The 25,431-nt window shown below is 39.6% G+C and overlaps 1 protein-coding gene across 1 annotated transcript in view; it reads left to right on the top strand.

Annotated features, from left to right (window-relative positions):
- Positions 1-3,649: 3,649 nt before the first annotated feature.
- Positions 3,650-25,431, top strand: part of ptprs (protein tyrosine phosphatase receptor type S) — a gene marked incomplete at its 3' end in the record, with an annotated part of 150,986 nt that continues 129,204 nt past the window's right edge. The window contains 1 exon segment of the mRNA NM_001141992.1: positions 3,650-3,795.

Below are 25,431 nucleotides of genomic sequence, written 5' to 3'. Positions count from 1 at the left end.
GCTGACAGTACCAGTTATCCCCAAGGCAGCTACTAACCAGATGGTGTGCCCAGAGGTGCAGGATATGTGGGTAGAACTCAGTAGCTTATGCCAGTCTAGGACTGAGCAGGTCAATGCACACCAAGTGGGCATAAACTGGTTGGAAGGCTGCCAGTGTCCAAGCCTAGACCCAAGGAATGTGGGACTAGGGACAGGCAGGATGGCCCCACATGCACTAGAAAAACTGCAGGGAAAAAAAGAGAACCAGGTGAAAGGAAGAAACCAGGTGCCTACAGTGGGCATTTACAGTTTGCGGCATAGTACCTAAACCTGTACCCCATGCAGTTATGGTAAAAACAAGAAAGGGGTGCCCAAATTTTACCGCTCCAGTCCCTTGGACTACAGTGCAATAGATCCCAAGTAAAGAGATTTTAGGCACGAGGTAAAATAAATTCCTCATATTGTTCAGTGGCTATGAATTTCTGTTTCTGTAATGCATACTGGCAGTGCCAAGGTTGTTATCGGCCTGTGGGCCTTGCAATCTTGTCCACACTTGAAGGGGGAGGTGTCATGCCAGAGCAATATTGGGTAACAACTAGCATTTGGTCTCAGGCTCACAATGAGACTTACTGGATAAATGGAAAAAAACCTAATTTTGTAGGCAATTTGGAATAATATATGGTGCTGGTTTCCCTTTGGGCTAAAAATTGAAAGCAGTCGTAAATATGGCCCCTGTATTGGAGCTCCGTATAGATCCTATCAGTTCTCTGTCCGTGTTTCAAATGAAGGGTGGGCGTGTCCTAATAGTCCCTGTCAGAAGAACAGCAGGAGGGGGGTAGCCACATAAGAATGTACCAGTGAATTATACTCCTCTAAATATAGTATTGTGCTCAAAAAAAGTTGTGTTTCAAATTGATTTATTGAGAATTTCCCCCAAAAATATACTAGTCCCGCCCATCTGCCCCATCTCCTGCTGGATGTGACTATAGATGTGCAGGGGAGCCAGCGGCACTCAGTACACGGCACAGTAGGATAGGAACCAATCAGCAGCTAGGCTATCCTGATAGGTAACTGAAAGGAGAGGGAAAGGCTAAGTCACTTGGGGGTGCCAAAATGTTAGGAAGCTTACCTTTTACCTGGGCTGGTGTCCCTGTTAGGAAAAAACCTCACCAGCCCCCGGGGTACCTGCAGCGAGTGCTTCCTTCTGTTGTCAAAAACCCTATTATTATGTGCATAATGTTTTTACCATTTAAATGTCTAGAGAGCATCACATTAGTTTTAAAAACCATAGTATCATAAATAACTTGTCTGTTTCAAGCTATGCAAATTTGATCCCTACAGCCCTTTTGGAATTTGCTACCTAGTATCTCATTTAGTAATTAGCGCTACAGGTTAATAGCACATAATTATTAAATGCATACAAAAACACTTTTTGTTACTGGCCTTTTCATATCAAAATCTGCTGAAAAACTCACCCTCTGCTTATACTCGAGTCTATATACGCTGTGCTGGCATTCGGTGCACCAGCCCCCCCCCCCGTGCGTGCTTGCTTGCATGTGTGCGTACATGTGTTCATGCGCGCACACCTCCATACCTTGAATGCGCTTCGATTGGAGAGCACACAGCATTATGGCATGAACTGAAAGCTGAGGTAATCAGGTTCCATTATCAAATACAAGTTGAACAGAATCTAAAATTATTTCAATTATACTTAAGATTATTTTTTTGCCATGGGGCCCTCTGAGGTTGGGGGGGTCCTTGCCTTACACCCCAAAAAACAGCCTTTCTAGTAACAATTCTAAAGTAGTCTTCTTGATAGTGATTATTTTGAGATTAAAGGAGGTTAATAAGAATTGCCTTTAATCAATGGCATGATTATGAGAAGGCTGTTAATGTGGCATAAACTTCAAGGCAGGAGGGTCAAAGGGTCCTCCATCCACCTTTCCCTTATCTGCAGCTGCCAACATTATATATTTATGAAGAGTTCACAGGGGGTCATGCTGAGTGTCCTTTATTAATTATTTGATTATTGAAACTTAGCAGTAGCTGCTGCATTTCCCACCCTAGGCTTATACTTGATTCAATAAGTTTTTCCAGTTTTCTCAGGTAAAATTAGGTAGCTTGGCTTATATTTGGATCGGCTTATACTTGAGTATATACGGTAACTAATTTTAGATATATACAAGCTCTCAAACAAAGGTGTTTTTCATTTGTGTTTACGTGGCTGCTTTTTTGTGTTTCCATATAGTGGGAATGCAGTTCACTGACCTCAGTCTGCTCTTTCAGTGCATTCTGGTTGGTACAGTCCCATGGAAAAGGATACTGGCAGTTAAAGGGGACCTGTCACTCACATAAAAATCCATATAATAAAATTCCTTTACAAATTAAACATGAAAAACAAACTTTTTTTTACTTAAATCATCCATACCTATATATATTGCATGTCCTGCCTCTATGCCATAGAGGTGAGGCAGACAAAATAGGATTGACAGCCCAGATTTTTAATTACCCTCAATTTCTACTGAGTACTTCCTTGATGTATCCTAGATGGTGAATACACAAATTACATTGAAAAAGGAACTAAAATGTTCTGAAAGCTTGCTATGATTATCTTAGTTAGCCAATAAAGGTATCACCTTTATACCACTTTTGTTATTTTTTATTTCAAAAGGGTTACCCTGTAAGCGTATTCTCAGCAAGCCGAAATACACTCCTACGCTTGAAAATCCTTTTACTTGTGCCTGCACCCCAGCATTAAATATGCTTGGATGCATGCACATGTAGCCGATATCCACCGAAAATGCATTTTGTCTTATCCTTTTTGGCAGATATCGATCTGTGTGGCATTGGCCTTACGCCTTTAGGTATACATCCAGTCTCCAAGGAAACAATATTTTGGGTTTATTGTTGCATAAACTGGGAGAAACAGTAGCATTTTCCTTTATCACCGCAAAAAAGGTGAACCAGTTGACACAGTTTATCACCTCCCTAATATACGCCCGTCAATAGCTTAATGTAAGATTGTCAGGACTCAGTGAGACGAACCCACTTCCCCCTCAGGACCCCTACTTGCTTGTTTGTAAAAGGTAGGGTTTGTTAACACAGCAAAAAGTGATGGGAAGGAGGGGCGCGAACAACAGAGCAGGCCCCTGCGACTGCCGGGGCTTACCTGTTCCCCGAGCACACCCTCGTCAGCGGAATATGTTGTACGACCCTTTCCTCCCGCACCTCAAAACCACCACTTACACTGGAAGCTTGTACTCCCACGCCATAGAATTATTTGAAGTTAATTCAACGGGCGGCTGTTCAGATATTTGAGTCTCTTATTTTCGTTCCATACGCCTACACATTTTCTACTCAAAATACCACAGCTCCCCCAACCCCTTTCTCCCCATCATGGTCTGCTTAGCGAAATGATCTCCAGCGAACAGGAAAGCTGCTTTTGATCCAGACACGCCCTCATGGACTGACAGACAGTTTCTCCACCAAACACCGCCCCAGGCACCATTTTTTTTTCTAAAACGTTATTACGTTTAACTATTAGCATATGAGGTCCACGCCCTATGACGCCGCTCCCTGTCAGGCCCCGCCTGTACGGTTTGGTTCGGCCCCTACCGTTATTCTCTTTGGGATGTCGCTTTAGGCTCGGTGCTTCCGGTCAAAGAGGACAGTGGATGCGAATTTTATTGGAATAGATCGTATGTTGCCCGATTCTTTTCGAGGACGCCGAACCCGCAGTATCCATTGGCTGTGGCTGTGCGGATTCTTTTATCTGGTTCGGTGGGCCACCTGGGTCTCAATGTCCCAATGGTGCCGGTAAGAGCAGTAAAACGCAAATTAGGAAGGGAGCAACCACTGAAGGGGTGTGGGGATTGTAAGAAAATACGGAGAATGGCTGTGTGCATGCAATGGGAAAGAGTTCAATGCTGTATGTGCGTTCCGTTTTTTATTTGATGTAAAATATATTTGTTGTTTTTTTTTTTAAGAATGTTTGCTAAAAAATTGCATATATAATATATGTAAAATTGTAATTACGAATAATTCACGTTAGACCGTCTTTGGGGAATTCATTGGGAAGTGTAATTAAATTGCTAAATGACTGCACGGTTTGAACAATGGTAATACATGTCAGCAGAGAACTGTATTCTAAACCTTCATCTAGGCCTGGCGAGAATACAGTACAAAATCACTGCCTGCCTTTATTTTATTTTTTTTTGTTTGATCCCAAAATACATATTTACTGTGTTTATTACCAATGCAATATTTCTTGGCAGCTCAAAAGTGGAGATATATAAAAATGTTTTTTTATATATTTACACCTATTCTGGTACATTCTAGCTCTTTCTTGCTGGTGTCCAACAGGGAAAGGTCTTGGCTGTTAAATTATTTTTTTTACTCTAGTTTGCGCACTATGGAACATTTTTTAACCGGTATAAGTTTTCTCAACTGTTTTTATTTTAATATAAATAATTTATGTTTGTAGTGCATTGCTTTATAAATATTATTAAGTATATTGTTAGTGTTTTGTATAATATGTATATTTTATATATATATATATATATATATATTTTTTTTTTTTTTTTTATACTGTACACATTTTCTACAATAATATCACTTCAAGTGTCTCTTGTGTCCTCACCTCCCACTGTGGGAGGCCATCTGTTGTCCTGATGGGGGTGGGGAGTAAGGCAATGGAAATTCAAAAGAGCCAGTCATTCCTCCTTATAGTGAAAGGGAGGGGGTGGTTGTGTGCTTGACATTCTCCTGTATGAGGCCCCTTGCCTAAAAGAAAGGGGTGTGTTTACTCAGCACCATTAAATACCCTTTAAATGTATTAGGACTGGCATAATATGTTTTTCTCAACTGAAGTTATAATGTATTTATAGATGTTTGGCATATGAATGGTAAGCAAGGACATGCATTGCGTATCTTTGCCTGCTTTTGCCACCTGTGCCCTGGGCTGTATTGTATTTAGCCCCCCGGACCAAACATCCAGTCACAGTGCAAGCATAATGCTGACTCATTGGTTGAGGACAGCATCACTGCACCTGACTGGATCTGACAGGATTTCTAGACCAATAGATCTCTGGTCAATTTTCTCAGATATTGGTTTGCCAAGCCATTGGGAAAGCTTGTCCTGGAGGGTCAATTGCTTTTTTTGGCTAGTTTTAGTGAATAATATTCTATTTTTATGATGTGTAGATTTGCCAGTTTAGCTGCTTTGTTTATTTTTGCCTCTGTGCTGTAGATAAGAGTCTTGAATTTTTGGCTTATTTTTTTTAACTTTAAAGGCGCACCTTTATAATTACTTCAATTGAATAGGCAGGAGAAGTGCAATAATATATAGGTAGATATAAATATATAGGTAAAGTGTATTTTAGGTTATTGTTTTGCTGGAAGGCCCACATTCTGCATTGTAGACCCATCTTTTAACAGTGCCATGCAAAGACACCTCATGCCCCAGTAAGGGGGTCATACTCCCCAAGCTTTATTGAAGTCAAAAATTTTTATTCTATTTGTAGAAACTATATTTATGCTGATGTTCCTTGTTAGTTGTTTCTTTTGACTTCCTGCAGTTCTGATTAATTAGGCTGCTAAATGGATTTGGGAAAAGGGTGATTATTTGAATAATACTTTACCATAAATTGATACACCAAAGCTTTTTATTATTATTATTATTCACATATTTACTGGTTATGCTGAGGAATAAAAAGATAGTATATCATTGATGTGGGACTACCACTATATGTACTTTTGCCTCAGGATTTAAAATCATTATCATGTCAAATTTTTACCTTTCAGAGTTATACTTTAATGTGGCAACAAAGAGAAGTGAGTTAATAGTTAATAGCCATTATAAAATTTTCGCTCAACACTGACCTAGTAATTGAAATTTTAAAAAACTGAGCAATTTATTTTACGTTTATGGGATTGATTAACATAGTAAGTTATGTTGCAAAAAAGACAGACATCCATTAAGTTCAATTTTTATGCCTATATATAACCTGAATAACTGCTAGTTGATCCAAAAGGAAGGCAAACAAACACTTCTTAAGCCTAATTTGCCACAAAGGGGGAAAAATTCCTTCCTGACTCCAAGATGCAATCGGACCAGTCCCTGGATCAAATTGTACTATAGCTATCTTCCATAAACCTGTATTTCCCACTTGCTAGAAAACAATGCAAATCCCTCTCTGAATATTTAGACGGAACCTCCTGTGTTCTAATCGCAATGGGTACGCTCATGTCTGCTGAAAGGACCTACTGGTAAATAAAGCTTTAGAGAGATTATTATATGATCCCCTTATACATTTATACATAGTTGTCATATCACCCCTCTTCTCCAGTGTTAAAACCCAAATTTGGCCAGTCTTTTTTTTACTTTTCTCTGGACCCTCTCCCTCTCAATAATATCCCACTTTAGTACTGGAGATCAAGACTGCACAGCATGTTCTAGATGGGGGCTTACCAGTGCTCTGTAAATAACTCCCTTCTCCCATGAATCTATGCCCCTTTTAATACAGCTCAAAACCTTGTTTGCCCTTGCAGCCGCTGCCTGGCATTGCTTGCTGCAGCCAAGTTTATTATCTACAAGGACTCCAAGGTCCTTCTCCATTATGAACAAGTTAAATAAAAGTGGACCCAATAAAGAGCCCTACGGGACCCCACTAAGAGCCTTACTCCAAGTAAAGAATGCACCATTAACAACCACAACCATTCTCTGTATCCGATCCTGTAACCAATTTCCTATCCAATTGAAAATGACTTCACTAGGACCAACATACCTTAGTTTAGAAAGCAGTCATTTGTGGGGCACTGTATTAAATGCTTTGACAAAATCCAAACATATCACATCTACTGAAACTCCACTGTCCAGCATTGTACTAGCCTCATCCTAAAAAGCAATCAGATTTGTCTGACATGACCTAGCCTTAATAAAGCCATGTTGATTACCACTCGATGCCATTGTCTGTAACATAATTTTAAATGTGATCCCTCAACAAGCCTTCAAATAATTTACACACCAGGGATGTCAAACTTGCTGGCCTAATTGGCATGCTGAGATCATAATCTCTTTTTTAAATATAGGAATGAAATTAGCTATCTTAGCTTTTTGATCTTGGCTCCCTCAGTGTTATTCCATCTGGCCTTGGTGCCTTGTTCACAATAATTCCTACTTTCTTTATTATGTACCATGTCCTGTGTCAACCACTGACTAGATTGAGCTCAGCCACTTCTCACTTATCTGGTGGGCCTTGGCACTCTGGCTCCTCTATAGTGTATACTGAAGAGAAGAACTGATTGCCTTTTCTGTATGAGTTATAACCATACTGTTACCATCATTCAACGGAGCAACACACTTAGCCTGTATTTTTAAAGTATTAATATACTTGAACTTTTTTAGGGTTAGTTTTAGCCTCTGCAACAATGCGCTCCTTTTTTACTGTCTTTTCCTTCCAGATTGCTGTTTTACAACGCTTGTTTACAGGGTAACCCTTTTGAAATAAAATATAACAAAAGTAGTATAAAGGTGATACCTTTATTGGCTAACTAAGATAATCATAGCAAGCTTTCAGAACATTTTAGTTCCTTTTTCAAGCTGATTACTTGATCACTTGTTATAATGTTTATATTCATTAAATGCAGATTCTTTCCCATCTGACTTGTATTTCTTAAATGCTTTCTTTTTCCTCCCTTAGGGTGGTTCTTAACACTTTTACATTTACTTTGAGAATGGGGAATACATTGAGAACAGTAATGATTAAATATACATTTAAATGACAGCCATTTCTGCTCTGTGTTTTTAGCAGAAAACATAATGTTCCAATCTATGCTCTGAAGGAGCTCTGGCACACGGGGAGTAAACATTCTCGCCGGTGGGATGGCATTTCGGGGAGATTAGTCTCCCCGTGTGCCAGAGCCCTAAGGTGTTAAAATTAGCTTTTATGAAATTCAGGGTTTGTTGCCCCTCTGTATATTTGTTTTTTGCATCAAACATCTAATGATATAACATCATGGTCACTTAACCAAAGTTCTTCAACTAACTTTCACATTAATTTGTCTTGCAACAAATTTATAAACTTGCTCCCATTACTGCCTTGGCAGTGCAATTGCTCCAGTCAATATCGGGGTAATTAAAATACCCCATTATTAACTTGCCCCAAACTAGTAGCCTTTTCTATTTGCAACAGGAGCTTAGCCACTTCCTCTGCATTAGGTGGTCTGTATCAGCTCCCCCATTTTCCATCATCACATCCTTTATATTGGCTTTTAAATCATGCTTAACAAACATACACCCCTTCTCCTTTTCTATTGCCTCTATCCTTCTGAAACAAAGTCTAGCCTCCTTTATTTACTACCCAATCATGTGATTCATTCAGCCATGTTTCAGTAACACCCATGCTCTCCAGTGCCAGCAGCTCCAGCCCTCCCATTTTACAGTCAGACTTTTGCATTTGTAAACATACATTTAATACTGGTGCCAGCATATTTGATACCATACTTATTTTGTTTAAATTGCACTTTTTCATCATTTTCATTTTGCATCATTTACTGTAAATACTATTAGGCCACAGTCACACATGGGGGCCCGATACTTTCTGATACTTTCTGATGATTGCAAAAGTCACAAAAATTTTGTTTGTTTTAATACAAAGATTTAATACTTAAGATCAGAAAGTTCAGAAATTTTTGTATTAAAGCGATCGTTAATGATTGGTGATCCAAAAGTCACGAAATTATCGTATCCCAACTATCATAAATGGCGCAAAAACTCTTTCTGACTTTAAACCTTCAGTGCATGTTTTTGGAAGCCTCCCATGGGACTCGATGGCGCTCTGCAGCTCCAACCTGGCCAAAGGAAGCTTAAATAAATACCGAAACTTTTGTACTTGTTGCGACAAATACGAATTTGCTGTGCAAGTTGTTGCAAAGTATGAAAAAGTTGCGCAAATTAACGAAAATATTGTAGAAAATACACAAGTTGTAAACTTTAGAAAAAATATGATTTTTTTTTTGTCATCGGACCTGTCATACTTTAATGAATGTGCCCCATGGTGTACTATACACTTCTCACCATCTGCATGTTGTAGGCAAGCAGTGAGAAGCAGATGCCCTTTCATCTGTAGCTGCACTTAAATGCACAGTGGCGGCGGCACAGAGCAGATATTAAATTTGATTGAAAATGCATGCTTTCACAATTTCTTGGCCAGTTTCTGTTCATTGTAGCTGCACCCTGGCTGGTGCTTTGCCTGTCAGTGCAGCTACAAGGAGCTGCCAATGAGATGCAGATGCTCTTCTCTCAGCCTGCCTACAAAATGCAGGTAGACGGAAGCAGGCGATATGCCACTTGTGACTGTGGCCTTAGATCCTGGATATACCCATCTTTGAGCACACCCTAATGCTAATTACTGTCTACAATAAAAAAAAGACTCTTACTTCAAACAGACATATTTACATGTGCACATATAACTGGTATGTGAATTTATAGGGCATTTTTTTGAGATATAATGAGGTGAAGTGATGCTGGGGATGAAAGTTGAGGAATTAAGAAATAAATCTTCAAAGGAGTAATTTACCTTATTAACTTGTATTATTCTTTAGGCGGTTATATTCTGAGACAGTTTGCAATTAGTCTTTTTGGATTTTTTATAACCTGTTTAAAAAAAAACAAAAACAAAAAAAAAAACTAGTTGACAGGTCCAAAAACAGAACATTCTGTAACATGGTTAATGTTATACATGAATGATGCCTTTAAAGGAGAGGAAAAAGTCAAATCACTGGGGGGTTCCAAAATGTTATGCAACCCCCAGTGATTGTATTGACTTTCCTGATACTCTGTGCTGATGCTTCCTCATAGCAAAAAACCACACTGGCCTTGAGTATATGCAATCAAGCAATCCTTCTCCGTCGCCTTTCTTTGCCCTGGCTGCACATGCGCGGTAGATTGAAAAGCCTGGCTATGCATGGCAACATGCGTAGTAGAGCTAAAAACTAAAGGCCTGTAAGTCTGACATCAGTCGTTATTAAAGTTTTTGGAAGGGGTAGTAATTGATAGGATACTTGAATACATTGCGAATCACAATACTTTGTTTATGTGTAAAAGATGTTGCTAGACTGATTTCATTGCATTTTAAGAGGAGGTGAGCAGGAACCTCAAAGCTAGAATGGCAGTGGATGTCATCTACTTGGACTTTGCTAAAGCGTTTGACTGCACAGAAAGTTGATGGTAAAATTGAGAAATACTGGCCTGGAACATTTTTATACTTGGATAGAGAATTGAAGGATAGATTACAATGGAACATAATTGGGCCAGTGTTGTTAGTGGAGTACCACAGGGGTCAGTCCTTGGTCCCTTGGTTTTTAAAGGTACTGTTTCTATTTTTGCTGATGATATTAAATTGTGCAGGATGCTGCAGAGCCAAAATTGGAAAACTGGGCAGCAAAATGGAAAATGAGGTTCACTGGTGAAAAGTGCAAAGTTATGCACTTTGGTAGAAATAATATAAATGCTAAAAGTTATACACACAGGGGTATATTTATCATGCTGTGTAAAAAAAAATGGAGTGAAGCATTACCGGTGAAGGATTACCGGTGATCTAATCAGCGATTAGATTTCAACAGTTAGAAAACCAAAGCAAAGCATCTGATTGGCTGCTATGAGCAACATCACCGGTAATGTTTTACTTCACTTTTTACACAGCATGATAAATATTTCCCTAAATGATTGTGTTTTGGGGGTTCCTTAATTGAAAAGAATCTGTTTTTTTTTGTAGATAACAAGTTGTCTAATTCCAGGCAGTGGCATTCATTGGCTACTAAAGCAAATAAAGTGCTGTCTTGCATAAAAAAGAGCATTGACTGAAGGGATAAAAACAATTTTGTCTCTCTATAGGTTTCTTTTAAGGCCTCACTTAAGAAGGATATTAATGAGCTGAAGAGACGTGCAACTAAACTGGTAAAGGGGATGGAAGATTTAAACTAAGAGGTTAGACTTTTTTACCATAAAAACGATCAATGCACCAAAGGCCACCACTTCAGCCTAATGCCACACCAGGCGTATGACGTATATTTTCGGCAATCGTTTTTTTTTTTAATCTAGTAAGAAATAAGAAGATTTAAGTTTTGTCATTTTTCATGCGTTCATATTTCCTCAATCTGAATGAATGTATTGGCCAACCCAAGTCCATGAGACATGAAAATACAGGCTACTATACAGATATCGTAGTGTATACAAAAAATCAGGACCATAATATTATGGAGCATTTTGGTAAGTCAAAGACAGTGAATGTCGATATAATGTGTAGTCTGTGGGCATACCTTAGGGGGCTAGAGGGGTTCCCTTGCGGGGCCACTCTAGGGCCCTTTCTTTTGTAATATTATATATCACACAGACAAAGGAGGTAATGAACCGTATACCATTACACGAAAAAACAGGGTAACCATAACTATAAACTATTCGATGTCCACAGTGGTTTTTTTATTTTAAGTTGGGATTACAATGAAAGGAGGGAGGTAGGGTAGTCTGCCCCATGTCTGTAAACAAGCCATGGCTCCCAAATTTTAATACATTGTTTATGCGAGTCAGTTAAGATGCTAGACATTTTTTCCATAGCCATGATTCCATTAACTTTATTTTTAAAAGCCTAGAACGGAATTTGCTTCATTTTCCATGCCTTCGCTATTGTGCGTTTGGCTACCGTCATGATAACTGTAAAAAGTTGGAATTTTTCACTGTAAGGGCATCTTACATAACAGGGCAGTAGTTGGGTGTTTAGGGACTAAAACTCCAAATATGGAGTAGACCATAGTGAATACTCTTATCCAGAATCTCTGGGCTTTAGGGCAAGACCACCATATGTGGAACATCGAACCAGGTTGATCACATCCCCAGAAACATCTTGGGTCGACTGTGGGCATAAATTCCACTATACGAGCTGGGACTAGGTACCACCTAAGAAGCACTTTATAATTTGCCTCCAGAAGGGAGTCATTGAGTGAAAAGCCTATAACTGTTAACCATATAGACTCCCATTTCTCTTGTGCCAGGCTAGATTGTATATCAGTTTGCCATGCTGTGACATATGGTAGGTTTTTAGTTGTTTCGTCCGGGGAAAAAAGCATTGTTTAATAGGGAGACCGATTTCCTATGTTTAGGGTTTTTCAAACACCAGCTCTCAAAATAGGTCTCTGTTTTGTCTAGTTGGCTATGTAACCTCCATTGAGAATGTGCAAAGTGCAAAAGCTGTCTCATACGGAGCCATTCAGAGAAAGGAACCTTGTAGGTATCTATAAAAGCTTGCGGTAGAAAGGGACCAGATCTTGTTAGCAAGTGCCCATTTTTTTGTTAAATGTCCACCATGTGAATAGGTTGGGGTTGAGGCCCGGGGAAAACTTGAGATTACCCAGAAATGGAGCAGCTGGAGTTTGAGCCGAGCTAAGAGATAAAGATTTGGATGTGGAGTCCCAGATTCTCAGTGTTAATTGTAAGCAGGGGCTGCATGAGGGTGGCATAGATGCTTTCGAACTCCATATCAGGCTTGCTGGGGAAAAAGGGCTAGAGAAGTGAGATTCCAAAAAGACCCAGTGGGTGGATCTGTTTGTGCATGTAGTGGGGGGGTGGGGGGGGATCTGGGCCAATTGTGCTGCCATGTAATAATAGAGTAAATTCGGTAGACCCAGCCCTCCCTTTGTTTGGGGGCAATAAAGTATACGCTTGTTGGGGGCTTCTTGTTCTATATGAACTTTATGATACGGGACTCAAATTTGTACAAATCCGTTTTCAGAATAGAGATGGGGAGGGTGCGAAACAAGTAGAGCAGCTTTGGCAATAGTGTCATTTTGAGTTTATGCAACCTACCCAAGAGATATTGTGTGTACTCCACCCCTCCAGAAGAGACACCAGGGATTTGAACATTGCTGGGTAGTTAGATTTATACAGGGAGTCATATGATTTGGTTAACTTTACCCCTAGTATAGAGATGTAGTGGTGCTGCCAGTGAGAGCCTGTAAAACGTTATATAAGTTTGGAAGTGGGTTTTATTGTTTTTTAAGCTTTCAAAATATGTGGTATTGTTAGATTTCATTAAAAAAATATAGGCTTCTAAATATTTTTAAAACTATAAATAAATATCGGAAAAATATTTTTTTGCGAAACAATAAATCTGATTTTCTCCCGAATGTGCCATATATATCAAAATTCCAGCAATACACTATCAACTTTCCAAAGCTCCAGTCCAGAAATCTCCATGCCTTAGATTGCAGGGCAAAAATTTTACTGTTTACCCCAGGAAACCAATTTTGGAAATCAAACATTCTGACATAAAAAATTGGTAATATCTACTGCAAAGTATCCAACTACTATTGTGATTTTAGCTACTGCAAAATCAACATCTTTACTGAATTTTATGTCAGGTAAAGCTATAAAAAACCACAAATAGCCTTATATTTTCCTAAAGTTTGCAGTTTTGATGAAATTTTGTTAAATCGTCATTTGTACTAGGGCAGTAATCCATGGCAATCAGATGTTTCTTTTTATGTGGCAGCCATTCAGATGTTTGTTTTTATATGGCAGCCATTCAGATGTTCAACTGGACTGGGTGCGATGACCCCTAAACTACCAAACTGTAAGGCAAAGTGCGAATGGGGCTTTTTAAGTGCCTTGGTATTACAATGCTGCATGTCCCATAATTGCCAAGAGGGCTGCATTTTACATGTATTTACTTTCAAAACACCCCATATGCGCTTGCCCCTGAAGCTTTGATAATGTTTGCTGTTTTTATCACATTTCTGAAAAACGATAAAATAAGACAAGATAAGACATCCTAAATATGAACACCAGGGGTTTACTGAAGTTTGATGCTGAATAATCCACAAATAAACAATAATGCAGGGATAGAAATGTAATAGAATCACAAAAATAAAATTATGCAAATCAATAAATTAAGCTAAATAACTGACAGCAGAGTTAATGGTCAGAATATCTAAACTATTAGTCATGCTGCAAAATAAATAGGTTTTAGATGAGAGTAGACAGAATGGAAAAATGAATTACCAAAAAAGAAGAAAAAAAAAAAGTGTGCATACATTCTATTTTTTACACATTCCGGCATTCACATATACATATTCACAAATTCAAAGACAAGCCAACATATAATGTATAGTGTGTGCGTGTGCAAATTAATATGACTAATCACAAGGACTATAAAAAAGGGCTTAGTAAAGGTTGGCAGATAGTTTACATATAATAGTAACTTTTGGTATTTTGTTTTAGTGAAGTAACCTGATATGGTGTGCACCATTTTGAATTATATGAATTTTCATATTATAAGGGCTGCCTTCTTACATCCACTCATTATTATTGGATAGTTGTTAACTTTACAAATGGTTATGCCTAATTTAATTATGGAACGTCACATTTTTTGAAAATCTGTTTTGAAGCATTGCTACTAGGCAGTGTTAGCACTGTTAGAGTGGGGTTGAAAAAAGATGAGTTAGGTTTAACCCCTCCAAACAAACACCACTGCACAAATATAATATATATTTACAAACAGTGACAGCACTTACAGGGATTTGCACAAAAAAAAGTAAAATGAGGTCTATTGAATCCAACATTTCAGTTCCCGACTGGAATTTTCAGTCGGGAACTGAAACATTGGATTCAATAAACCTCATTTTTTATTTTTTTTTAACTTTATTTTTGTGCAAATCCCTGTGAGTGCTGTCACTGTCAACCCTTCCAAGTAAACCCAGCACACACTACATAGACTTACCAATCTATACCAACACATACATAACTTTATATACAAATATTAATACTAACTGTAGATATTAGTATCACAATAGGCTTGGATATTATGCTTGTTCAAGAACTCATCCAGGCCCCTCTTGAAGGCATTAACAGAATCTTCCATTACAACATCACTAGGAAGGGCATGCCACAACCTCACTGCACTCACCGTGAAAAAGCACCTACACTATTTCAAATGGAAGCTCCGTTCCTCTAATCTAAAGGGGTGGCCTCTGGTGCCTTGATTGCTTTTATGAGAAAAAAGAACACCACTTATCTGCCTATAATCCCCTCTAATGTATTTGTACAGAGTAATCATGTCCCCTCGCAAGCGCCTCTTTCCAGAGAAAACAACCCCAACCTCGACAGTCTAACCTCATAGCTTAAATCTTCCATCCCCTTTCCAGTTTAGTTGCACATCTCTGCACTCTCCCCAGCACATTAACATCCTTCTTAAGGACTGGAGCCCAAAACTGCACTGCATACTCAAGATGAGGCCTTACCAGGGACCTATAAAGGGGCAAAATTATGTTTTCATCCCTTGAGTCAATGCCCTTTTTTTTTTATACAACAACAAGACAGCAGTTTATTTACTTTAGTAGCCACCGAATGACATTGCCAGGAAAACGTATTATCTACAAAAACCCCCAGATCCTTCTCTATCAAGGATACCCCCAACAAACTACCATTTAGTACAGGGGTCGGAGCCAGATGTGACTGTTTTGATGGCTGCATCTAGCTCGCTGCCAAATCTTTAATAAAAAAAAATAACGGGGGTGTGGCCTGCGCTCGGCGGATAGAAGACGCGTTCTAAGGCTTAGAACGCATCTTCTATCTGTTGAGCTCAGGCCATGCCCTCCTCCGCATCGCATCCAGCATCCTTGGGACCCACCCTACCTTGCCCCTGTAATCGGTGGATAGAAGCCTTAGAACACGTCTTCTAACAACACTGGGGACTAGATAACATCAACTACCATTCCAGCATCGAGGTTCCTGCTCACCTCCTCATAAAAGGCGACTAAATTAGTCTGGCAAGATCTGTTAAGCATGAAACCATGCTGGCACAAACTTATAGTATTGTGAACTGCAATGTATTCAAGTACCCTATCCCTTATTACCCCTTCCAAAAGCTTTCCTACTACTGATGTGGGACTAACAGGCCTATAGTTTTCAGGCTGAGAACGGGATCTTTTTTTAAATAACGGCACCATATTAGCAATTCGCCAGGCACCATGCCAGACCAAACGAATCCTGAAAAATGAAGTGAGGAGGCATGGCAATCACAGCGCTACGCTCGTTTAATACCCTGAGATGAATCCCATATGGTCCTGGACCTTTGTTTACCTTTACATGTTCAAGTCTCTTTTGAATTCCCTCCAGAGTGACCTATGTGTCAGTGGCTATATTACTAGAACTGGGCATATTAAAATGGAAGCCTTCATTAGCTGGCTCCTCAGATGTATAGACAGATGAAAAATAAGATTTCACAATTTCTGCTTTTTCCCTGTTCTTATCAGCCAACTTACCTCCTCCCCCGTGATAATAAGGTTTCTACCCCTTCTTGCTTCATTTTTTTTACTATTCACAAAATTAAAAAACAATTTTGGATTATTTTTACTCCTAGCTGCAATACCCCTTTCCATCTATATTTTAGCATGCTTTATTTGCTTCCTTCTACCTGATGAAAGTTTCCGCTGTCCCAGCTAACTTGAATGCTTTAAAGGCACGTTTTTTTCTTACCAACCTCAACACTAACACTTTTATTCAACCTTAAAGGTTTTGCATTTTGATGCCTCTTTTTGCTTACAAGGGCAATATAATGATCCGTAAACTTGCAAAGCAATGTTTTAAAGATGTTCCAATTTCCTTCTGTGTCTAACCCTATGAAAAGCCTTTCCCAGTTGACACATTGCAGAGATGCACTTATACTGGCAAAGTCTGCACGTCTAAAATTGAGCATTTTAGTTAATCCCTTATAGAGCTGTCTCTGCAGCATTATCTCAAAGGAGACCATGTTGTGATCACTGGTTCCTAAATGCTCACCCACACAAATGTTAGAGATGAATTCAGTATTATTAGATATTACCAAATCCAAAATGGAGTCATTCCTAGTATGTTCTTTAACTGCCTGAAATAAAAAGTTGCCATTTAACATATTTACAAACCTACTAGCTTTTTCTGACTTAGCCACCCCATTACTCCTGTCAATGTCCGGATAATTAAAGTCCCCCCTAATAACAACTTGACCTTGTTGTGACGCCTCCCCCATTTGCAATAGTAGCCGGGCCTCACCCCCCTCACTTATATGGGGCAGTTTATAGCATATACCAATTATCATTTTCTTTGTAACCTTTATCCCTGCTAAAATTTCTACCCAAAGAGATTCAACATTTTCATTGGTAATGTCTTTACTACATGGCTTTAAATCTGACTTAACATAAAGACAAACCCCTCCACCCTTTTTCATCCCTCTGTCCCTCCTAAAAAGTGTGTAACCATTTAAATTCACAGCCCAGCCACATTTTTCATCCCACCAGGTCTCAGTAATACCAATTAAAACATAATTTTTAATATATGCAATAGTCTGCAGCTCCCCTAATTTACCCGACAAGCTTTGTGCATTAGCCAGCATGCAGCAGAGATTACTACTTCTCCCTCTGATATTTACATTAGCTAACGGAGAGTTAGAGTTAAGGTGAATATTAGTCTGTTTCTCTTGTAACAACGAAGCTCCTTATCTGATAAACCATATGCTCCCCTCTATCCTCCCCCACAACCCTTTGCTAGTTCCACTGCCCCATCTACACTAGCTTTCCCATAAAACTCTAGCTCACCCCCCCCCCCCTTTGTCTAGTTTAAACTGTCTTCCAGCCTCTTAACCATTCTCTCCACTAGCACAGCAGACCCCCTTCCATTGAGGTGTAATCAGTCATGGCTGTATAGATTGTACCCCAAAGAAAAGTCAGCCCAGTGCTCTAGGAACCCTAATCCTTCCTTCCTACACCAAAACTTTAGCCACGCATTTAGCTCCCTAAGCTCCCGCTGTATCCCTAAACTTGCACGCGGCACCAGCAAAATTTCCAAAAAAATTACATTGGAGGACCTTTCCTTGATCTTAGAGCCTAGATCTCTGTACTCAAACTTTAAGGTCCTCCACCTAACATTCATTTTGTCATTAGTACCAATATGTACCAAGACAAGCTGGGTCATGCCCAGCCCCTCCCAATAATTTGTCAACCCGATCAACCACATGCCGAACCCTGGCACCAGGAAGACAGCAAACTGTTTGGTTGAAGTGATCTGCTCGACATATTATCCTGTCCACTTTCCTAATGATTGAATACCCTATAACCACCATCTGTTTAGGCCTAGCTCTGCTCTCCTCCCCACCACTACTTGAGAAACTGGTCTCCCAACTGTAGAGAGATCAGCCTCATCTACAACCGCCAGTCCAGAGTTTACTCTCCCATCTTCTTCACACAATCTGGCAAATCTGTTGGGATGTGCGAACCCTGGCACAGCCTCCCTCTTCCTTTTCCCCACACTAGATTGTCACCCAGCTTACTGCCTTATCATCCTTTCGCTTCTCCCCTCCCTCCAAACTATCGGACCCTGCTAGCTCCTGCTCAGTGAGCAAGAGACTCCTCTCAAGATTGTCAATCAAACGTAGTGTTGCAACTTGTTCCTCTAGGGCTCTAATGTGAGCCTCTAAAGTGGCTATTTGCTCACATCCACAACTGAGGCATGCACTTTGGAACTGTTGTTCCACAACCGTATACATGTGGCAGGCTGTGCACTGTGCCAGACCTTCAATGTTGCTGCAACTCATTCTTCCAGTTACAGAAACAGTTAATCAAAACTAGGGGAAAAAAGACTTGGAATAAATACCAAATGACCAAATAACTCAATTTTTGTTTCATCAATTCAAAGCACCTTGTTCAAAAATGACTGTGGCTTTGAATAAGCTTTTGCTGTTTGTGGCATGAGTGCAGAAAGGGTTTCTTTCTTACCACCTTGCCATACAGATGTTCTTTGTGCAAATTGCGCTGAATTATAGAACGATGTACAGATACTCCATCTGCAGCAAGATGTTCTTGCAGGTCATTGGAGGTGATCTTTGGCTTGTCTGTAACCATTCTCACAATCCTCCCCGCTCCTGTAATTTTTCTTGGTCTGTCAAACCTGAGTTTTACAGCAACTGTGTCTGTGGCCTTCCATTTCTGGATTACATTCCTTGCATTTTAAACTCACACTCCTACCTGTGCCTTCACCTGAATCAATAAAATACGCTCGGGTGCAGGTACATGTGAAGATATCCGGCGAAGATGTAAAGTCTTGCGTTTTTTGGCGGATATCAGCTATAAGTGCCTGCACCCGAGCGTATTTCATTCATTTGGGTGCAGGCACAAGGTAGGCGAAAACTATAGTAGCGGGGGCATATTCTCGTATGTGTATATGTAAATACCAATATCTAGATTTTAGTACCACAATAGCCTTTTTAGTATACTTGTTCAAGAAGTCCTCCAAGTCATTCCTAAAGGCAGCAAAAGAATCTGCCCTCACAACATTACCAAGCAAGGCATTCCACAACCTCTTTGCCCTCAACCATGAAAAGATGTTTTTGCTGCTTTAAATGAAAGCTTATTCACTTAAGTTAAATGGGTGGCTTCTCATTCTTTAAAGGGGATGTAAAGTCAAAATCTTAATATGTTCCACCATCGGCACTCGCCAATCAAAAAACAACGGCCGGGTGCTGACCCACAAAATACATACGATCCTTAGAAAGCACTCACGGCATAAGCATCCCGAAATTAAGTCCTTTATTCAAATATAGTGTCAACGCGTTTTGATCCCCACGGGACCGTCATCAGGATAGTGGCAGAAAGTGAGGTGCATGTTTAAATACAAACAATATCCAATCAGTGCACACCTTCAATTAACATATGTTAACCCAATGTGTAAAATTCCAATAATACAACAGTAAAAATTTTCTAAAAGATCTTTAAAAGTCCCTAATATCACCAAGAGGCGTTCTAATCAAAATAGCAAATATAGATCAAAATACCACAAGGGCTCCTAATTGGAATAATAGATATGAATAAAAAGCGCACAGGTATATTTATAGTAAACAGATGTATAAATTAATAAAAAGTAACCACAAAGTGGTTAACACTGCTTTAAAGCATCAAATTATATTTCCAAAATAACTTAGATACACACCATTAACCCTTTCACTGCCAGCCGTTTTGGACAAAGTGGAACTTCTACTGCCAGACAGTTTTTGAACATTTCGCACTGTTTGACTTTAGGGGCCTTTCCTCGGGGGGACTTTTAGTTTACCCAGGAAAACAATATGTTTTTTTCAGGACAACCTAAGCTTTTAAAATATGGTAGAATTTTTGTGTAATTCCAATTTTGTAACAAGATATAGGCTTCTAAATGTCTAAAAAATGAAAAAAAAATATTTTCCATAATATAAACACATATACCAGAAACAAAAAATATTTTATGCATGAAAATACACCTGATTTGGAAAGTCCCATGTCTCCTGAACGTGCCAATACCAAATATATATAGTTTTATGGAGATTTCTCACTTGTATAGGTCAAAACCCTCCAGCAGTAAACTACCAAATTTCCAAAGCACTGCTCCAGAAAGCTGCATACTTTAGATTTTAAGGCCCAAAATTCCGCTAACAGAAAGTTTATCCCAGAAAATTTACATTTTTAGAAAGAACAGATTCTGGGGAATCCAGAATAGGCACAACTGTCTGTCTACTCCAAACTATCAAGTCACAATGCTTTCCTAAAGTTATTGGTTTTTATCAAAATTTGTAAAAATTTTTAAAAATCGCTTCAAAGCTTCCAGTCTATAGTATCTTAACTCCTAAAGGTCAAAAAGTAACCAAATAAAACACCCTAAATATGAACGCCAGGGGCCCACTGAACAGTTTGATGCCCAATATGTATAGGTTTACCTAAGAATGTGGCATGTAGGGGCCCCAATGTGAACATACCCCCATATGATCTATCATTTCTGTAATTTCAGCTTCTGCAAAATCAACACATTTACATCATTATATGTGGGATAATGCTAGTAAAAAGTACATTCACCCCAGAAAGTCATATATTTTTGGAAAGTACACATTCCCCCGAATCCAAAATGGGTGTCCATGTCTTTTTACTCCAAGGTACCAAGCCGCAAAGCTTTGCTAAAGTTGGCAATTTTGATAACATTTCCAAAAATCCACTCAAAGCTTCCAGTTTCCAGCATCTTATCTCCCACATAGCATTAGGTACCAAGATAAAACACCCTGAATATGAACGCCAGGGGCCAGCTGAACATTTTGATGCCCAATATGTATAGGTTTACCAAGAATGTGGCATGTAGGGGCCCCAATGTGAACATACCCCCATATGATCTATCATTTCTGTCATTTCAGCTTCTGCAAAATCAACACATTTACACCATTATATGTGGGATAATGCTAGTAAAAAGTACGCTCACCCCAGGAAGTCATATATTTTTGGAAAGTACACATTCCCCTGAATCTAAAATGGGTACCCATGTCTTTCTACTCCAAAGTACCAAGCAATAAAGCTTTCATAAGTTTGACGATTTTTATGGCATTTCCAAAAATCACCTCAAAACTTCAACTATGCAGCATACAGGTCATTAGGTACCAAGACAAACCTCCCTAAATATGAACCCCAGAGGTCTACTGAACAGTTTGATGCCCACTGTACATAGGTTTATCAAAGCACATGGCACTTAGAGACCCCCAAATATACCTTGTGCACACTAATTTCATGGCTTATCTTTACCTAATTCATAAACACACGGCAGTTTTATGAGGGGTAGAAGCTGCAGAAATGTAGGGTGACCCCTAAAAACCATATATTTTTGGAAAGTACACATTCTGACAAATCCAACAAGGGTAAAGAGTCTTTTCTACACAAAAGTACTAAGCCGCAAAGCTTTCCTAAAGTTAGTGGTTTTTATGACTTTTCAGAAAATCACATAAAAATTTTGCAGTTTGCCGCATTTATCTCACACAATTTCTTGCGTACAAACGCAAGTCACCCCAAATAGGAACACCAGAGGCCTACTGAACAGTTTGATGCCCAATATGCATAGATATACCAAAGTCTGTGGTGTGTACTGACCCCAAAATGAAAATAGCACATAAGGATTTCTCGCCTGCCAACTCAGCTTTTGCACACAGAGCCCCCTGTCAGCGTATTATGTGCAGTAACACCCCCTAACTATACAGAGACCCCCAGAAAACCATATATTTTTGGAAAGTACACATTCTGACAAATCCAACAAGGGTAAAGAGTCCTTTCTACACCAAAGTACCGATCTGCAAAGCTTTCCCAAAGTTAGTGGTTTTTATGACATTTCAGAAAATCACATAAAAATGTTGCAGTTTGCCGCATTTATCTCACACAATTTCTTGCGTACAAAGGCAAGTCACCCCAAATAGGAACACCAGAGGTCTACTGAACAGTTTGATGCCCAATATGCATAGATATACCAAAGTCTGCGGTGTGTACTGACCCTAAAATGAAAATAGCGCATAAGGATTTCTCGCCTGCCAGCTCAGCTTTTGCACACAGAGCCCCCTGTCAGTGTATTATGTCCAGTAACCCCCCCTAACTATACAGAGACCCCCAGAAAACCATATATTTTTGGAAAGTACACATTCTGATGAATTCAAAATAGGTAAAGTTATTGTTGTACACCAAAGTTACACCTGGCAAAGCTACGCTAAAAACAGATTAGGAATACTAATATAGGGATAAAAATGCAATAAAACCACAAAAATTGTGCAAATCAATGTAACAACAAAATAAGTCACATGACAGTGTTATTAGTGGTTAGAATATCTGATCCAATAGTCACGCTGTCAAAATTAACAGTTTTTGGGGGAAATAAAAAAAAAAAAAAGTTAAATGGAAAAAAAAAAGTAAACATTTTTTGTGCACATGTGAAAGTGCGTATATGAGTGTATATAAGTGTAAATAAGTGTGCAAAGTGGAAAAAACAAAACAAAAAAAAACCTGTGCTAAATTGTGTTGTATGTGTGTATAAATGTATATAAATATGTGTAAGTGTGTGTAAAAGTGTGTATAAATAAAAATAAACTCACACTTACCTGTCCTGAAGATCAGATCGATTCCCTGCTCCAACAATCTTGCAGCCGTCTGGAGGAAGTAGGTAGGAGGCGGCTCAGGGGGGAAGCAGGAAGCAGTACAAGCAGCAGATGCGATCCGATCGCATCTGCTGCTTGTAGGATGGTCCTGCGGCAATCGCAACGCAGGGCCATCCCCCCAACCCCCTCGGCTCCTTGCCGAAGGGGTTGGGGGGCACATCTGTCTCTCTGCACCGGCGGCTTTTGCCGCCAATGCAGAGAGAATGGCTCTGCCTGAAAGAACGTAGGTACTACGGCGTTGGCAGGTAACTGCTTTTTTTAAAACGACGTAGTACCTACGGTCTTGGCAGTGAAAGGGTTAAAGGGTCAAGTGTAAAGAGTAACTCCCAGTGAGTATGGAGACACTAAAACCCACACTCCACGTAAACAATACTTGTAGTGTATAGAGTATATTTAGAGCAGTGATCCCCAACCAGTGGCTTGTGAGCAACACAACCCTTTGGATGTTGCTCCGCGTGGCCTCTAAACCAGGTGCTCATTTTTTAATTTCTTGTAAGGAGGCAAGTTTTTTGGTTGCATAAAAACCAAGTATAATACCAAACAGAGCCTTCTGTAGGCTGCCAGTCTATATAGGGGCTATTAAGTAGCTAATTGTAGCTCTAATTGGCACCTCCAGGAACAATTTTAATGCTTGTGTTGCTCCCCAACGGTTTTTCCACCTAAATGTGGCTCACGAGTATGACAGGTTGGGGATCCCTGATTTAGAGTATCCCTCTATCAATATACCAAAAAACGTGACCTAAAAATTGAAGCGAGTAGATGGGTGATAATTCACTGATGACATAAAAAAAAATAGGTGTGAATAACAAGATTAAAACGATAAAAACATTTTTTTTAAATATTTAAAAAAACAGAACATAAGTGGAAACCAGTATAAGAGACCATGATTATAGACATACTGGCCAAAGATAAACATCAAGTCATATGAATTCATATTCCAAACCTCCATATTATGTCAATCTATGTTGGCACACAGGAAATAGCAACGTAGTTAACATGATTAATCTCCAAGTACAACTACTTCATTTTTTACTAGTAAGATCAAAACCAAAATTGTTGGCTCATGAAAAACAAGAAAGTGAGAACATCTCATTCAACCCACGGGGGGCAATGGTGTCTAGCCTCCGGATCCAATATGCCTCTCTCTGTAGTAATAATTTCGATCTATCTCCCCCACGTGATGGGGGGGGGGGGATAGGATCAATTTATGCTCTTTGTACAATCTTAATATATGTTTTAATAGAAGTGGCGGTATTGGGGGAGTGATTTTTTAATTTTAATTTATGTTGAAACTTGAATAAATCAACTTCAAGGTTAAAGGGGAGACACTGGTACAACAGACAATCCCCGTGAGAGGAGAGAAACTTCACCAGGTGTTAGTACGTGTTGACTCAAGTTAAATATCACAGTATTGATTTTTTGGGAGGCCTGATCCTTCGATATACCACCCCCGGCGGGTGTGTTTTCTTTTTCTTTGCTTGTTCCTAAAAGACGATGTTGGTTATGAACAACATGTGCAGCCCCCTCTTGTACAACACTAAGGGGGGTATTTATTATGCTGTGTAAAACTAATTCGCCGAAAAAATGGAGTAAAAAGCTGTGTAAAATAAATGAAAGATCGCCGTCTGAACGCCGGATATTACGCTGTTATTTTCCATAAGTAAAAAAATTACGTCGATTTTACGCCGTTTATACACGTCGATGTGTGGCGAATTTTCTTGCCGTTTTTTACTTAGAATAATAAATATGCCCCTAGATGTAATTGGAAGGGTAATCTCTGAATCAGATGAAGGGGAATCCCCAGAGCTATCGACAGTGGAAAAGATCCCTTTCCTTTCTAAAGTAGTGTCTGGTTTTTCTTGCTCCCTCCCCCCGCCCGATTAGCCATCCATATACCCCCTCCGATCCTTATAGTTTATATAGAAACTTTGGCCAATTTTACAACTTGACTCCAATTTACTTTTTATCCATATGTCACCTCCAGTTTGTGCTTATCGTTGAGGTCGTTCCCTTAAGGTCCCCATACACAGGCCGATAGTAGCTGTCGATATCGGTCCCTTGGACTGATTCGGCAGCTAATCGGGCCGTGTATGGGCACTTCCGACGGGCCTGCCCGACCGATATCTGGCCTGAAATCGGCAGGTTATAAAATCTAGTCGGATCGGGGACCGTATCGGCTCGTTGGTGTGGTCCCCAGACCGACTTTACCTATGTCCGTTTGGGGCCAAAGGATCGAATTACCCTGGATTCTCCCTGGATCGGGAGAAGATGTCGTCAAGCGAGCGGATCTGCCAGTGTATGGGGACGTTTAGAGACCTTGTTGATGGTGACTGATTTGAGAATTGAGCCAAACTATTACTACAGAGAGAGGCACAATGGATCCGGAGGCTAGACACCATTGCCCCCCGTGGGTTGAATGAGATGTTTTCACTTTCTTGTTTTGCATGAG

The sequence above is a fragment of the Xenopus tropicalis genome, chromosome 1, assembly GCF_000004195.4.
Source record: "Xenopus tropicalis strain Nigerian chromosome 1, UCB_Xtro_10.0, whole genome shotgun sequence".
NCBI classification, from domain to species: Eukaryota; Metazoa; Chordata; class Amphibia; order Anura; family Pipidae; genus Xenopus; species Xenopus tropicalis.
Note: the sequence above shows the minus strand (reverse complement) of the source record. Positions and strands in the feature narration are given on the sequence as shown.